We start from the raw sequence: 18,545 nt of genomic DNA, 5'->3' as shown, positions 1-18,545 counted from the left end.
GCCACCTAAGAGCTACCGAAGTCAATGTTAGCCTATGGGGAAGGTCCCCATAGGCTTTGCTAGCTTTTTTTGGGTGAACAAAAATCGTTCAATCGATGGATTAAAATCCTTTGAATCGAACGATCAAACAAATAGCGCTAAATCCTTCTACTTCGATATTCGAAGTCGAAGGATTTAACTTCGACAGTTGAATATCGAGGGTTAATTAACCCTCGATATTCGACCTTAAGTAAATTTGCCCCCTTGTGTTGAATGTGAAAAGCATACAATGGACATATTTCTGCTGTAATGTATTTATTGCATAATAGCCTATATGTATAACAGGACAGCCCCCTACCATCTTTTTCTTTATGGGTGTTGGCATTTCTTACTGAGTCAGGCAAGGAACTGCAATCCAGAAATGATGGGAGTAAATAGAATAGGAAATCAAGAGAAATTAAAAAAGAAAAGGTTTTGGATAAGTGGAAATGTCAATAACAAGAAAGAGCATGATGCAAAGACTGGGAATGGGATGAATAGGAATGGGATCCATTATCCAGAAACCTGTTATCCAGAAAGCTCAGAATTATGGAAAGGCCATCTACATTTCCAAATAAAACTCAATTTTATCCAAATAGTCCAAATGTTTAAAAATAATTTCCTTTCTCTCTGTAATAATTAAACAGTAGCTTGCACTTGAACCAAGCTAAGATATAAATAATCCTTATTGGAAGCAAAACCAGCCTATTTCGTTTATTTAATGTTTACATGATTTTCTAGTAGACTTAAGGTGTGAAGATCCAAATTAAGGTGTGAAGATCCATTATCTGGAAAACCCCAGGTCCCGAGCATTCTGGATAAGAGGTCCCATACCTGTACAATGCTTGGCTTAACACAAAATGTGGTGGATTTAGAATGGAGTTGCAATGTGTTTGTGATAGAAATGAATGGGGAATAGCAGAAGAATGGTGATGGGCGAATTTGGGGTGTTTAGATTCGCTGAAAAATCGAAATCGAAATCGAAATCCCGCGAAATTAGGCAAACTACGAAAAATTCCCAAACGGCTCTGGAGTCTCGTTTTTGACACCGGCGTCCATTCTTTTGACACCGGCGCAAATTTGCTGCGTCCATTTTTTTTGATGGCGGTGGCGAATCGCGGGAATTCGACGCAAATTCCTGCCTGGTGAATATTTGGCCCATCACTACAGAAGAGCATTTGAAATACCAATATATGTCTCTAATGGGGTAAGATATTTGGGAAATGCATGGAATCCCATTATTGAAAAACTTTCTTTACTGGAACTAAAATTATATAGATATAGAGCTACTGTAATTGGAGCATATGACAAAACAAAAGAATGGACGGCACTTCTGGACAGGCTTTATTGGCAGGTGGCTGTGAATCACCTAACGCGTTTCTGGAGTGTATCCCTTAATCATAAACCTGCCAATAAAGCCTGTCCAGAAGTGACGTCCATTCGTTTGTTTTGTTATATGCTTCAGTAAGGGACACTGGGGACTGAGCACCTGGCTGGGGGAGCAGCGGAGAACTAGGGTAGTCTCTTTTTGTTTTTGATTGACAGTACTGTAATTGGACACCACTATTTTTTGTCTAAACATATCTTTAATACTGAGTACATTTTTGGGTAGCTTTTGTTAAATAGAAGGAACATGAACAGGTACAGGCATAAACAACAATTATAAAAGGAATGGTTGCTTTCAAACTCAAAGCATTGAGGAGACAAGATCAAACCTTCAAGAGTCACTTTCAAAGATTTCCCTAATTAACTTGTCATCCCTAGGATGAAGCCAAAGGTTCTCCGCCAATACTTGATGAAAGGATTAGCAAAGTGTTTTCTCAAATTCCTCACATTTTCTGCTGCAGGCAATGGTGATGTCCTTTGTAGTTATACTCTGTAAATCAAATTAATACAGAATTGATCTAATAACATTACTACAAGTATTGGCTTTAGTGAGGATTAACCCCCCCTAACTCCATCCCCAAGGATGATTTGACATCTGTCATGCTTGAGAGATTATTTACATTCTCTGAATCAGTAGCAGCATGCTGGTAGTAGAACATGTTGTCTTTCCCAATGGTGTAAACTATGTTTTAACTAAATACAGATGTACTAAATCCTGTGATCCACTTGGGGTCCAGAGTTTTAGGGGTACAGACATTTTTATTTATTGCTGTGCTCCTGCCACTGATTCTCATAAAGGGCTGCTTAAAGTTCGAATGTTGGATATATTCCAATGCTGTTTTAAACTTAATTGTTTTTTTTGGTCATCGACGCAAGGACAAACAACAATTAATTACATTACATCTTTCTGAGTAAAATGAAGGTCCCATGGAGGCTGCAGGAGTCTTGAACTGATATATATATATTTATGTAGACCTTTGTTAATGTGGTTATATTTGCCTGTATTTGAGTGGGTGTTGCTACCCATTTTGGGAAATTATATCTTATTTCTTTGGATATAAATAAACACAAACATGCACATTAAAAGTTATAGAATCATAAGGCGAAAGTTGCAATAAATGTAAAAAGTATTTATTCACTTTTGTTTAAAAAGGGCCATAGGATCCCATTCCTATTCTGCAAGACCTGTTTGTTCTATATATATATTAATATAAAGGGCTGCAGTATATAAATAATGATGACAATAATGATGATTATGATGATGATGATGAAAGCTCTTGAGAGTAATGTAGAAAAAAAGAGGTGGAACATGCCAACTAAGGATAACTGATACCAGATACTCTTTATTTGTGTCATGTATAAGTAAACATTAGTGATGGGCGAATTTTATTCACCAGGCACGAATTTGCAGCGCATTTCCATGTTTCGCCACCAGAGAATAAATTTGCGAAATTGCAGCTAAAATTTGCCAGCGAGTCAAAGTTTTTTTTTTTGACGCAACAAATTTCTGCCCTTTTGCTACCGGCAAATACATTTGCAAAATTTGCCTGAAAATTCGCCAGTGAGTCAAAGTTTTTTTTTTACAACGGTGCGAATTTGGATGCCGGCGTTGGAATTTTTCGATGGGTCAAATTCACCTGTCACTAGTAAACATGTTTAGTGCAATTATAATGGAGAATATTTTGAGCATTTTTCTTTAAAAGAAAAAAAAAAGGTAAAAATGCCTATGCGTCCCGTTGCCTTTACAGCAGTCCTTTTTAGCTGCACTGTCCAGACATTTTTTGTCTATTTTTAAGCAATGGACAACCGAAACTACAGTGGAACTCAAGACAATACAAATACAAGAGGTGGACAAAACGGAACTGGTGCAGAAACGCTAAGGGGGTTATTTACTAAGCTCAGAATACCCAAAATTACCCAAAATCCGAAGAATTTGTGATTTTTTTTATAAAATCTGACTTTTAAAAAAATCACGAATTTTTCAGAATTTATTAAACCCTAATCTGAGCTTTTCCCGCAAAGGTAATTTTTCAGGGAAAATGTAATAATATATAAGCGTTAAAAACCCGAGCGGGTTAGATCGGAGTTTGTAGCAGCCGATATTGAGATAAATTCGGACCTTGATAAATAACCCCCCAAATGCATGAATACACAGAGAACATTTTTATTCCTTTGTGTTACTAGTCTTTTCATGTTTTTTAATTGAAAAAAAAAGAAACCCTCCTGTTTTTCTATAGATCCCTGTAAAATACATTGTGTTTAAAAACTGTGCTGGGTAAAGTATACTGTAGGTTCATATTAGCAGCAAGGTTCAATAATAGCGGAAGCTAAAAGCATTAATGGATGTGATGGAAATTAAAGCAAATCTCTTTGAATGCTAAATGCTTCTATCCCATGGATCAATAGAACAGATCATATTTCAAGTGACTTACTGCTGAAGGAAATCAATGCACATAGCAGTTGTCTCTGAATGGCTTTATACAGTTTGATGATTGCAGAATGGCAGAAATTTTCTAAAGAGGATATTTTTCCCTGCCTTAGCCAGCAATGTCACCTTTTTAGTTAACACAGCATTTTGCTATACCGGTTACTCTGCAGTCTGTGCAAAGCAGTTGCAATTATAGTCCCCCGAGATTTTAGTTTCAACATATCTAGTAATGAAAAGACTCTTTTTTTTTTATAAAGGAGGATACTTCTGTAAATGTGTGTGTAGCTTTTCATAGAATTGTTTCTTTTCACCTTACATTACAATACAGGCAGATCCTCATCCTATTGTCAACAGAACCCTTCTCAGATACCGTATTGCTTAGGAAGAATGTGTCCAGATCTACTGGAAAAACAGCACAAAAACCATGGGACCTTTAGCTGTATTGCCTTGCTGGCTGCAAAAATTGGAGAGTATCAAATGCAAAATGATGCAATAGTTGCATAATTAAAGAAAAAGTAGCTTGACATTGCATTTCAGTGAATACTTGGGATGGCTAAACCTCCCCATGTCAACACCAATGAATTTCCTACTGCATTCAGGATAAAGAAATTATGTATGGAAGTAGCACTTTTGGATTTATTTATGAAAATCCTAATTTTTCAGAGTATTTAAAATAAAAAAAAGTCTGACCAAAATAGAATCTACAATTGGACCTTTATTATTATTATTATTATTATATTGGACCGTTATTATTATTATAAATTATTTATTATTTTAAAAAGAACGATTTATTCAGATTGGGTAAACACTCTATAAAAATGCGAAAAAAAAATCCGAATTGTACGTTTTCCAAATAGGATAGGGACCTCTCCTATCACAGCCTCTATTTACCCAGTTTTTATTTTCACACTGAACTGTTCCTTTAACAATTAACATTCATGCTGGTACATCACAGGCTGTGTTTCTCATCAGATGAAATGGCTCTTTAAAGAAAAGGAAATACAGAAGGTTTTAGTTTTTGATATTTTGTTAAATAATGTATAATCGACAAGTTGCCCGTCATTTAAGATAGTGCTTTCCCATGACAATATCCCTTTAAAATATAAAATAATCCACACAAAGATTCAGTATAAGGATACTTGCAACAGTCCTTGCCTGGACCCATGCTGGTCTCCATATATTATCATGCCTTTATATTATTAGCATTCACATTCATCAAGCAGAACACACAACAGTCATTTCTTTATTAGAAAATCACGACATACTGTACATACTGTACATGCTAGCTCTGGTCATCCCTGCAAAGTTTCCCATAAAATAGAAATCTGTTTAAAGGTTGTATAAAACAATCCACCAACTGCAACCATCTGGCATGCTCTAAAAAAAAAAGCTATGCATACTTTTTCAATGTGGCTGTTGTCCCAACTGATTTTGCAGGATATCCTTGATAGTTATACTCTCTAATTATAATTTTTATATATGGTTAATGTGGTTTAGAGCTGGGCAATGAAATAGTACTGTATAGATGGCGTGCTGGTGATTTCTTAACATATCCTAGATAGATACATGTCCTAAGCCATGTTCTAGTTGAGTTCCTTTGTTAAAATGTCTCAAATATGTTGAATTGTTTTGGAATAAGTACTCCTAAATAGCGATGAGCAAAATATTTCACCACGTTTCGCTACGAAAATGATACCCATAGCCTCCAAAAATTTGGCGCACATACAGTTCAATACATTTCAGTAAATTTTCAGTAGAACAGATCAGATTTGCCCATCACTACTCCTATTAATTAGTTCCTATTATGTTCTAATATATGAATCACATTATGCCCATAGAAATCCTTTTTCAATCATGTGGGATCACTAGCAACTTTAAGGGTCGAAGTGAATTCGAGGGAATTTTCTAAGTAAAAAAATTCAAAATTCAAAGTAATTTTTTGGATACTTCGACCATCAAATAGGATACCACAACTTCGAATTTACTTTGACTTTGATTCAAAGTCGTTCAAATGTTCGACCATTCGATAATCTAAGTACTGTCTCTTTAAAAAAACTTTCGACTTCAATACGTCGCCAAATTAAATCTGCCGAAGTGCTATGTCAGCCTATGGGGACCTTCTACAACCATTTTCTAAGTCTTTACACATCAAATAAAAATCCTTTGATCGATCGCTGAAATCCTTCGAATCGCACGGTTTTTATTTGATCGCAGGATTGCCTAATTCGCTGAAAAAACTTCGAATTCGATATTCCAATTTAAGGTTTTTTTAATTTGATGGTCGAATTTTGACGTTTTTTGTACTTCCAAATTCGACCCTTGATATATCTGCCCCTTGGTCATAAAAAAGAAAACATTTAGATTATGGGTGCATTTTGTAGAAAACCAGGCCTATTGTTGAAGAGAAAGCCAAATAATATTTAATTATTTAGTAGATATGATTTACTGACAAATATATCTAATTGCTGCATAGACTGACTTGAATAGAGAAGCAAACAGAGTTGGATCATGTCCAAGATACACTTCTGCTTCCTTGAGACAGTAGTTACTGCTAAAGTCATGCTGCCATATGCTGAGCTATCTTCTCCACATATAATTTGGACCCCACTGTGATCTGTCTCTCTGGGGTAGATTTATCAAAGAGTGAAGTTAGAGATTACCACAGTGAAATCCCTCCACTTTCCATTCATTCCAATGGCATTTTGAAAGGTGTTTTTATCAAAGGATGAACGTTCACTTTCACCTTTTGATAAAATACCTTCCCATAGAAATGAATGGAGAGAAGCAGTATTTCACTCTAGCATCTGGTGATCTCTAACTTCATTCTTTGATTAATATACCCCATGTCTGTATCAGCATCAAATCTAAAAGTTCAGTATCCACCTAAGCAAGTTCCATATCCCCCTGCCAGAGCATCTGTTGGAAATGAGAAAAAAATGTAGGATCTACTAGAGACTAGAGGCACCAGTATTTACTGCTAAAAGGCTCCTGTACCATAGAGTTGCTGCTATATGGTACAGGAGTGGATTTTGTCAGCCTACAAGGCATTTTCTGATAGTAGTCAAGAATGTTCAAAGCATAATCAAACAGTCCACAGCAGTGGAAGGAGACTAGAGAGAAACTAATATGTGGTCAAGTTATGATGTGTTTTACCATTGCAAACCACAGAAAGATCAAACTTCTGCTGCTGACTCCAGGTGTGACTTATTTAGTATTCTCCTAAATAATGGCACAGGATATCTGAACCAGTAAAGATGCAAAACTAGGAACATTTGATAGATCAATAAGCCACAACTATACATATTGGAGTCAGTACAGGTAGGACTCTCATATATTTACTTAGAAACCTTCTAATTTTAGTGGAATTAGAGGTTTTTGAAACCACGAATAAACTGTTTTTGCACCACTTTCTTGCCAAAATTTCTTTGCCACATATGCTCCTGGCTTGTGTTACATTAGACCTGTACACCTTTATGAAAAGTCTGGATGACTTCCATGATCATGACGCAAGGTGTTAATTCCCACATTGGGACATGGAAATAAAATTTTATAAATAAGTCTATTTATTCTATGCCATTCTATATTAATTTTAAACATCTTTATAAATATGCCCCATGGATGCAAGCCAACACATCAATATCATTCCCAAGAGTAGCCCATTACCTCCAATGATTTCACTGTTTCACATCTGAGCCAAAACTGGTGTGAAAATAATGGCATTAGTGCAAAAAAAAATATTCAGTTCAGCCATTTTTTTCCTTTGTACACAGTTCAGATACGGTTTACAAACATATTATGGAGCCGATTTTTTAAAATTGGGATATCTATTTTTTCATAAATCTTATTCAGAAATGTCTATAATTTTACAATATATATTATATATATTAAGTGTAAAAACCAGGAATAACGCTGCACCAAGGAAAAGCCGTTGAGGTCCTATAGAAGTCAATGGGAGCTGAGCTGATCCTATTGGACTATTATTAATCAATTCGTATTTTTATGATTTATTTTTATCAGTAGTTTTCCCAAAATTAAAGGTTTTAGAAGTAAACTAGCAGTTAAGCAGGTTAAAATAGAGTTGAAAGGTTGAACTTGACGGACGTGTGTCTTTTTTCAACCTAACTAACTATGTAACTATATTTTTGTCATTTTTAGAGCATTGTTCAACATTTTTTCCATTCATACTTTTAGGGTGTTATTTACTAAAAACTTATATTTTTTTTCTCATATTTTACCAAAAAAAAACTCAATATAACTCCCATCCACAAATTGGGATAATTTACTAATAATAAAACTCGACTAAAAACTAGAAAAATTTAAATTTTCTACAAATAAAAACACGTTATAGGTTTAAATACCTCAAATTTCTTGAGTTGATAGGCTTTAAACCCTCAAATACCTTGAATTCATCATGTTTTTGAGCGAAAACCAGCATCAAAACAAAACACCTGAAAATCATGAAGGCAAAAAACATCTTTAAATGATTAAAGGGACCTCTGACATTGACTTTTACATGAATTTGACAGGTTTTAGATTGAGAATTTTTGGATTCTGATTTTTTGCTGCTATGGGGCATAATAAATAAATCTCAAGACATTCAATTTTTTTTATGAAAAAAAACCTTTGAATTTTTAGAGAAAACAAAACTCAACCTTTAATAAATAGACCCCCTAATATTCGGATCTGTTAATAACGTTCATGGCATAAGTGGTTTTAGAGAAATAGAGTTTAATCATGGTAAAACCGCTAAATTCACTAAAATGTGACAAGTAATAAATAGCCAAATAGAAAATGATTTCATGTATTGTTGTTTGTTTTCCCTGGATTAAATGTTTTCCTGGATTTCATGTTTATTTTGCTAGGTACTGTATCACCAATTGTTGCTTGGCCAGGGTAGGTTCCCCAATTTCCATCCTCCAAAAAATAGTATAAAGTATGGGACACTTTGCAGTCTTCATTATCCTGGTGCCTTTAAAGGGATACTGTCATGGAAAACATGTTTTTTTCATAATGCATCAGTTAATAGTACTACTCCAGCAGACTTCTGCACTGAAATGCATTTCTCAAAAGAGCAAACAGATTTTTTCTATATTCAATTTTGAAATCTGACATGGGGCTAGACATTTTGTTAATTTCTCAGCTGCCCCTGGTCATGTGACTTGTGCCTGCACTTTAGGAGAGAAATGCTTTCTGGCAGGCTGCTGTTTTTCCTTCTCAATGTAACTGAATATGTCTCAGTGGGACATGGGTTTTTACTATTGAGTGTTGTTCTTAGATCTACCAGGCAGCTGTTATCTTGTGTTAGGGAGCTGTTATCTGGTTACCTTCCCATTGTTCTGCTGTTTGCCTGTTGGTGGGGTGAGATCACTCCAACTTGCAGTACAGCAGTAAAGAGTGATTGAAGTTTATCAGAGCACAAGTTGCATGACTTGGGGCAGCTGGGAAATTGTCAATATGTCTAGCCCCGTGTCAGATTCCAAAATTGAATATAAAAAAATCTGTTTGCTCTTTTGAGAAATGGATTCCAGTGCAGAATTTTGCTGGAGCAGCACTATTAACTGATTCATTTTGAATTTTTTTTTTTTTCCCCATGACAGTATCCCTTTAAGACTTCTACATTCCTTCATTCTTTTTCATGTACAGGTTGGTATTCAAGCTTACTCTAAAGCAAACTTTACAAATGCTCTCAAAGTGATAAGAGTTTCTTCATTTTTTTATGTTGCCAGGCTATTCCTGCCGTAATATACTAAAGTTTTCATCAATCGTTGATTGAGATGTCAATGGTGGGGTGGATAAAGGGTATAAAGGGTATACATTAGACAGTTCTTTATTTTGTCAGAAAATAATAACTTTTCAAGTTGTATCTCATTCACTGGGGTTAACCTTGACGTGGTATGGTGGCTTATCAAATTTATGATCATAACTTTGTAACTAAAAACCCCTGTTTTTGTAAACACATGCACTTGCATTTATACTGAATTACTTGTGAGACAGGGGACCAGGGAATGTGCATTGATTAATTGCCCAGATCAATAGCACTTCCATTATACTTAAATACACTTAGCCTTTTGAGTGCTCCCACAACCCCCCTTTTTGTATATCTCATTTACTAGACACTGGGAAGGACAACAAACTATAGAATATTGTGTCCCTTTAGTATTTATAAATCTGGGACAATTTTGCACATTCATTTTCCTCTCTGTTTTATTATACCTTATTCTGAAATTTGATGGGCGAATTTATTTGCGAATTTATTCGCCAGGAACAAATTCACAGCAAATTTCCGGAAACACGCCACGGGCGAATAAATTCATGAAACCACCGCAAAAATTCACAGGCTTCAAAAACGAGACGGTGGCGGCGTTTCGTAATCGGTAATAAGTTTATGAATACAAGAGAATAGACAGGTAGCCCTCACTATATCAAAGGAGGCTTCTAAGAAGAAACAAAATCCATCAGAGCAGCAAAAGATAAGTAATAAACATGGAAATGGATTTTCTCACTCCATCCCATCGGAAATACCTTTTCCATGTTTTAGAGTGAGTGTATGTTTAGCTGTGGGAAACGTTGTGAAAATGTTTTGTCCCACATATCATCCTGCAAAAATAGCAAAAGTGTTTCTGACAGAACCCGATTTGTCAATGTCACCAGCAGCCAGCTTTCCGCACTACATGAAGGCACAGACGACCCATGGATTTGAATTTCTCAGCTACAGTACTTGTACAGGTAATTGCAATCTCTGTCAAATGAAAGTAGAAGAATTTTCGGGATAGACTGAAAATTAATGTTTGAATCCATTTTTTTTAGTCCTAGACAATAATACAGGGTACAATGCTTGGTGCTAGCTGTTCACAATCCACATTTGTAAAAAAAAGGATTTACATTTCCTCTGTAATAATAAAACAGAACCTTGTTCTTGATCCAAACTAACATATAATAAATCTTTATTGAAAGCAAAAAATCCTATTGGGTTTATTTAGGGGGTTATTTATCAAAATTTAGAAAATTTCTCACAATTTTCTGAAAACTACTCTGACCAAATCTGCATGGAATTTCCCCCTTATTTATCAATATTTTTTTATAAAACTTGTATTTTCCCCTCTAAAAGTCTGACCAAAAAAATTTGTGGCTTAATAACTAACCTCCGCAATGTTTAAATCATTTTTTAGGAGACTTAAGGTATGGAGATCTAAATTACCGACAGGTTTTTGGACACTTGTGCCCGATTTACGATGAAGTACACAGGCAATTACATTAATATTGATGAATCAGATGAATCAGATGCCATACAGCCATTAACAATTCTTAGGGGCATGTTTACTAACATTGGAGATAAATATCTGGAGAAATTTCTGGAGATGTTGCCCATGGCAACCAATCAGCAATTAGATTTAAACAGCCACAGCCAAGTTAGAAAACAAAAGCAAAGATCTGATTGGTTGCTATGGGCAACATCTCCAGAAATCTCTCCAGATATTTATCTCCAATGTTAGTAAACATGCCCCTTAGTCCCTAATGTATGTCATTCATATCCATGAATAAATGCCCAGAGAGTAGTGAGACTGAGACACAGCTATAGCAGTCTTGACACAAGTCCTCCTGAACTTGTCTAATCCTAACACAATAATGGATTTCATCCATCGATCGAACTATTTTTCTTCGACTTAAAAAAATGCTCTAGGAGGTCCCCATAGGCTAACATAGCACTTCGGCAGGTTTAATTTGGCGAAGTATTGAAATCGAAGTTGTTTTAAAGAGACAGTACTTCGATTATCGAATGGTCGAATATTCAAACTATTTTACTTCGAATTGAATTCGAAGTCGTGGTATCCTATTCGATGGTCGAAGTATTCAAAAAAATACTTCTAATGTCAAATTTTTATACTTCGAAAATTCCCTTGAATTCACTTCGACCCTTGATAAATCTGCCCCCAAGGGGCTATTTATTAAAACTCAATTTTTTTTCACAAAAAATTCAAGTTTGTTTTCACACATTTGAACATGTTTTTAACCTTTATTAATTTTGGGGGTTTGGGCATGTTTGACACTGGTTTTTGCTCAAAAACGCAAAAATTTGGAGTTTTTCAGATGGCAATTCGATAAAGTAGTACAATGCAGATTTAAACTGCACATTTTTTAAATGGAATTGAAAAAATTCCATTTTGTTTTCAATGTGATTTTTTTTCTACTCAAATTCTTACTAAATAAACAAAATTTATGGATGGGAGTTAGGTCAAGTTTGTTTTTTTTTTGGTAAATAATTAGTTTTACCAAATAACACAAACACTCATCACAAACCAAAACCAGAAGCTGAGGACCTATTTTGATGAACAACAATCAAATTCAAGGATAGAATCCTGCATATTTGCCAATTTGTGCCACGTTTCTGCCCTTTTAACATTGTATGACTTAAAGGGCAAGTAAAGCCAAAAATAGAATAAGGCTAGAAATGCTGTATTTTGTATACTAAATATAAACATGAACTCACTGCACCACAAGCCTAATCAAACAAATAATTTATGCTTTCAAAGTTGGCTACAGGGGGTCACCATCTTGTAACTTTGTTAAACATCTTTGCAAGACTAAGACTGTGCACATGCTCAGTGTGGTCTGGGCTGCTTAGGGATCGTCATAAACAAAACTGCTTGAGTTCTGCATGGCTGGAAAGTAAGGCGGGGGCTCCCCCTGCTGTTCATAAGTATGATTGTTTACCTGCTCAGCAGTTAGGGACCATCTGACAATTCCTATCCACAACAGTAAATGAAGGGAGAATTTCACTGCATACAGTCAAGTTTCTTATAAAAATGGTACACATTTTTTAATTAAAGTATATTGGAGATAGGTTTCTTTTCATTAAAGAAAGTAAAAATGGGATTTTATTTTTTTGCCTTTACATGCCCTTTGACCAACCCAATAGGCTACTCTTGCTTCCAATAAGGATTAATTATATATTAGTTTGGATCAAGTACAAGGTACTGTTTTATTATCACAGAGAAAAAGAAAATCGTTTTTAACATTTTTGCTTATTTGCAGGCCTGGATTTCTATTTGGGCTGCCCCTAGGCCAGAGGGTCCACTGCTTTGCCACAAATTATTTGGATAAAATTGAGTCTATTGGAGATGGCCTTTCCATAATTTGGAGCTTTTTGGATAACAGGTTCCTGAATAAAGGATTCCACACCTGTACTCTATCTGCTACATTGGTACAACTGATGTATTGGATCATTTATTTCCATAAAGGAATTTAACCCTTAACTCCTCCTAAAATGAACTTATCCTTTCCATTAGGATGAATAATTAAAGTGGGAGACTTACTCTTTGATGGATCCAATGAAGGTACCGTTAATGAGGCTGAATTGATAGAATACTGAAAGCTTAACTGTCATTGAATCATTGAAACACAATTCTAATAAGATTTTTGTCTATAAAATATCAAATTTGTAATGGGCTACATGTAGATAAAACTTATCAAAATGTATGATTTTTGTGTTTGTACTTTTTGTAGAGTTTAATTGTAGTTTCAAAAACCACTAAAAATTCAACCTTCAATAAATAGGCTTCTTTATTTTACAAAATGAAAATGAGAAATCACCAAAATTGTTAATACACCTAGTTTTAAAGATGAGTAGAAGCAATGCAGTTTTTACCATTAATAGCTCAGCTGGAAAAGAGAGACTTCCCTTTTGGTATTCAGACCTGTTATGGGCTATGGAACAGTCCATTGTGAGATAAGCTAAAATTCAGGAAATGTCTTGACCTGAAATGGATTGCTCAGATATTGGCTCTAAAGGGGGAAAACTGCTCTAAGACAGAGCGACAGCAATTAAATTAGACAGTCATTGAATTGACAAATGTTTCAATATGCCGTTTTTCCAAGAGATAATTTCCTGAAGATTTTATTCAAAGCGAGATTGCTCATGGCATTCAATGAATATTTTTCTAAATTAGCTCAACCTATTAGCACCCATTTTTCAAGTACAAAAATGTGTGGGAACTGTTATCCAGAATGCTCAGGACCTGGGTTTTTTTTGGATAATGGATCTTTCTGTAATTTAGTTTAAACCCTAATTAAACCCAATAGGCTTGTTTTGACTTCAATAAGGATTAAGTATATCTTAGTTGGGATCAAGTACAAGGTACAGGTATGGGACCTGTTATCCAGAATGCTTGGGAGCTGGGGCTTTCCTGGATTACAAATCTTTCTGTAATTTGGATCTTCATACCTTAAGTCTACTAGAAAATCATGTAAACTTTAAATACAGAGAAAAAGGAAATAATTTTTAAAAATGTGGATTATTTGGATAAAATGTCTATGGCAGATGGCCTTCCTGTAATTCGGGGCTTTCTGGATAACAGGTTTTCGGATAACAGATCCCATACCTACACACTACGGGGCACATTTACTTAGCTCGAGTGAAGGATTCAAAGTAAAAAAACTTTGAATTTCGAAGGTTTTTTTGGGGTACTGCGACCATCGAATAGGCTACTTCGACCTTCGACTATGACTTTGTATCGAACGATTCGAACTAAAAATCGCTCGACTATTTGACCATTCGATAGTCGAAGTACTGTCTCTTTAAAAAAACTTTAACTACCTACTTCGGCACTTTAAACCTACAGAGCATCAATGTTAGCCTATTGGGACCTTCCCCATAAATTTTCTAAGCTTTTTTTGATCGAAGGAAAATCCTTCGATCGATGGATTAAAATCCTTCGATCGATGGATTTAAATCCTTCGAATCTTTCGGTTTTTCCTTCTATCGTTTGATCTAAGTATTTGCGGTAAATCCTTCAACTTCGATATTCGAAGTCGAAGGATTTTACTTCGATGGTCGAATATCGAGGGTTAATTAACCCTCGACATTTGACCCTTAGTAAATGTGCCCCTACGTGCACACAATTTTTTTTTTAAAAATACACCAAATTAAAACATGTTTATGCCGCAACCAGTGTAATCATGTCACCGCTGATTATTTCCTATGAATCACAAATCAGTAAAATGGAAGAATTGTCTGCTTACATAGAGAACCATGGAAATGGAATAGTTGTGAATTTTGTAACTTTCTCGATTAGAGAGTAGATCCCATTTCTGAATGACCTATTTTAAAATTCTGATTTAAAGAAAGCTTCTGAATACCAGATAAATAATAAACAATTATTAAGAACATTGGCATAGACCTAGAGGTACATATTGATTTGAAAAGACTTTAACTGTGCTTTTCTCATACAAAAGACAGTTCCATCTCCCACGTGTTTGGATGGCAGAATCAATAAAAACTGTTATTATAATAGACTGCAAATGTATTTATTTCCATTTTTATCTGTTATTTGAACAAAGAGACACATCACGACTTTCAGAGCTTCAGCCAAAGCTTTTGACACATTTTTTTCTTTTACGATTGAATTGAGGTACCAATTAAGATGCTGTTGGTAAGAAGAGACAAGCATTGGTTGCATTGATATATTGCTGGAATGCTCATATACACCCACAACGTTTTGTCTTATAAGGGTGCAAGGAAACTATTAAAATGGCAGCTTATAAACCATTGATTATAATGTTCTTATATGCAAGAATTTTCCCTTGAAACTTCGGGGAAATTATGTTTAGTTAAAGGTCCTAAAATTTCATGATAGACAGTAACAAATTGTTATGCCAATGATTAAATATTGTGATTTTACTGGTATTGTTTAGCAATTGTTTTATTAGATATTTGATAGAATAATATGGGCCAGAGTTGCTGGGATGCTGGGTGAGATAAACTCACCCCTAATATTTATCAGGATTAAGATAATCGCTGCATAGGGATTGGGGAAATCTGTGGGGCTCATTTATCAATACTGGGCAAATTTACCCATGGGCAATTACCTATAGCACCAATCAATGATTAGATTTTTGAAACCAGCTGCAAGTAGAACAATGAATGCAGCAATCTGATTGGTTGCCATGGGTTATTGCCCATGGGCAAATTTGCCCAGGGTTGATAAATGAGCTCCAGTGTGTCTTAATTGGGATTAGACACTGGCATAATCACAAATAAAAGACAAACAGGAAAAAAAGTGAACTTGAGTGTATTTCTTATACTTCTTGCCTTCTTTTTATATATGTTTTTATAAGGTTGCTATTCATTTTTAACCAAAACGAAAAGAATCCATTGGCAAGACCACCATCCTCGAACTCAAGTTTTAATTAGTGATGGGCGAATCTATGGCGTTTTACCCAAAAATTTGTGAATTTACCAAAAAACTCGCAAAATGCATTGAAGTCAGTGGGTGTTAAAATAGTTTTGACGTGCAAAAATTTTGACACGATCGACTGTTCTGAAACGCAGCAATTTTTTGTCCCAGCGGATTTTTTGTCTGCGAATATTCGCTGAAGTTTTGCGAATTTATTCACTGGCGGTGAAACGTGAAAATTCACCGCAAATCCATGCCTGACGAATTTATTCGCCCATCACTAGTTATAATTTTAAGAGAGAAAGTTGCTAATGGTTAGTAATCTAATTATAATAGTATAATTATTATTATTATTACAGGTACAGGATCCCTTATCCGGAAACCCGATATCCAGAAAGCTCTGAATTACGGAATGGCTGTCTCCCATAGACTCCATTTTATCCAAATAATTAAAATTTTTAAAAATGATTTCCTTTTTCTCTGTAATAATAAAACAGTACGTTGTACTTAATTCCAACTAAGATATAATTAATCCTTATTGGAGGCAAAAACAGCCTATTGGGTTTATTTAATGTTTAAATTAATTTCTAGTAGACATAAGGCATGAAGACCCAAATTACGGAAAGATCTGTTATCTGGAAAACCCCAGGTCCCGAGCATTCTGGATAACAGGATCCATACCTGTATAATGACTTTACAAAAACTTCCATTATATAGTATCTCATGCAGTTTCCATTGATTGATATTCCAGCATTCAAAATACAGAGTTTTGGGCAATCTTATATAGATGTCTCACATCAAAGCCTATCATATCATAAAAATTAATTTAAAGGCAAACAACCCCTTAAAGAAAGATAATGTTGAAAGGCAAGTTTACCTTTGAGTTTAGAGTCTTGGCTGGTACTCCAAGACAAAATAGCAAATAAACATTCATTTATATTCAGTAGTTATAATTATTTTAAACCTCATGCCCTCTCCATTTACCCTAGCAACACGGAAGTGATTTGAATGACAGAATGGAAACCCTACGTGGAGAGTGAATAAAGAGAGAGAATTCACAAAATAATGAATAAATCTGCTTTCTGGCCTAGTGTAGAAAACATCTTTTATGTCAGGACAGAGAGAGACAGAATAGAAAGATAATTTAAAAACACACACGCACTTAAGCACTCACACGTAAAAGACCATCTGCAACTTGTCTATCAATATCATACTGGAAGCGAGTTCTAAAAATACAATTCCCCTTTAAATAGCCTTTTAATGGCCATCTTAAAATGTGTTTGTCTGGTTTGCGATAGCAATGCTGTTTTCAAATGATTTGTTTGCAATGGCACAGTAATTGTAATCTCATAAGAGCCTGTCTTCCTCAAGATGATTGATATTTTCATTCAAAGTAAGCAGAGGGTGTTCAATAGTAAATCTCTCATGATGACAGAATAATGTTTCTTAAATAATCTGTATTAAATGCATTTTGTCTAACAAATGTTCTCCACAGTGGGCCAGGTACAAATCATACTTCTTAATCAAGCCTATGATTAGAGAAGCGTGAAGCCATGCCATTAGGAAAATATTAGATCTAATAAAGTTGGTGATAACACTTAAACCTAAAACGTACAATCTAATCACTACCCAGAAGTTAAAAAAAAAAGATGCTGTTGCTGCTAAGATTTAAAGCAACAGTAACACCAAAAAATGTACATGTTTTAAAGGAAAGACAATATATATGTACTGTTGGCAAAACTAGTGCAGGGCAAAAAAAAGTAGATTTTATATAAACAAGCTGCTGTGTAGCCATAGGGGCAGCCGTTCAAACACAGGATACATAGTAGATACTGTACGTTATGAAGAATCCTATTGTATACTGTGTATCCTGTGCTTTTCCTCATTTTTCAGCTTCGAATGGCTGCCCCCATGGCTACATAGCAGCTTAATTATATAAACAATTGTAGATTTTCTGAAGCAAACACACCAGTTTTGCCAATGCAGCACAACAGTACTTTATATTCTCAGGACTTTAATTTTTTGATGTTACTGTTTCTTTAAGTCTGGTGTAGTGTTGACTGGTGCAGTGGTGTCTGGTGCAGCAGATCATTTAATAGTAGGTTTCTGTCATACTAGGTCTACAGTACATTGAAGTCAAATTTATACAGTACAAAATAACACCAAAATCATGGTCTCTTTCCTTTTAATGTATGCATTCTTATATATAGAGAGAACAGTCTGAATATACACTGGGGCAAAGAAAGTTATTATTGGACTATGGCAGAAACCTCCCATTATGAGGTGCAACTATTAGGGGTAGATTTATCAAAGGTCGAATTTCAAAGTGAAAAAACTTCGAAATTCCACCATCTAATAAAATTAAAATCCTTTGAATCGTACGATCATATGATTTTATAAAAAAACCTTCCACTTCTCAAAACTTAGCCAATGGCTCATATAGGTTATAGGAAGTTCCCCCATAGGCTAAACAGCAATTCGGCAGGTGTCGAAGTCGAAGTTTTTAAATAGACAGTACTTCGATTTTCGAATGGTCGAGT

This window comes from Xenopus laevis, chromosome 3S (assembly GCF_017654675.1).
Source record: "Xenopus laevis strain J_2021 chromosome 3S, Xenopus_laevis_v10.1, whole genome shotgun sequence".
Lineage (NCBI taxonomy): Eukaryota > Metazoa > Chordata > Amphibia > Anura > Pipidae > Xenopus > Xenopus laevis.
This window is presented reverse-complemented; position numbering follows the sequence as displayed.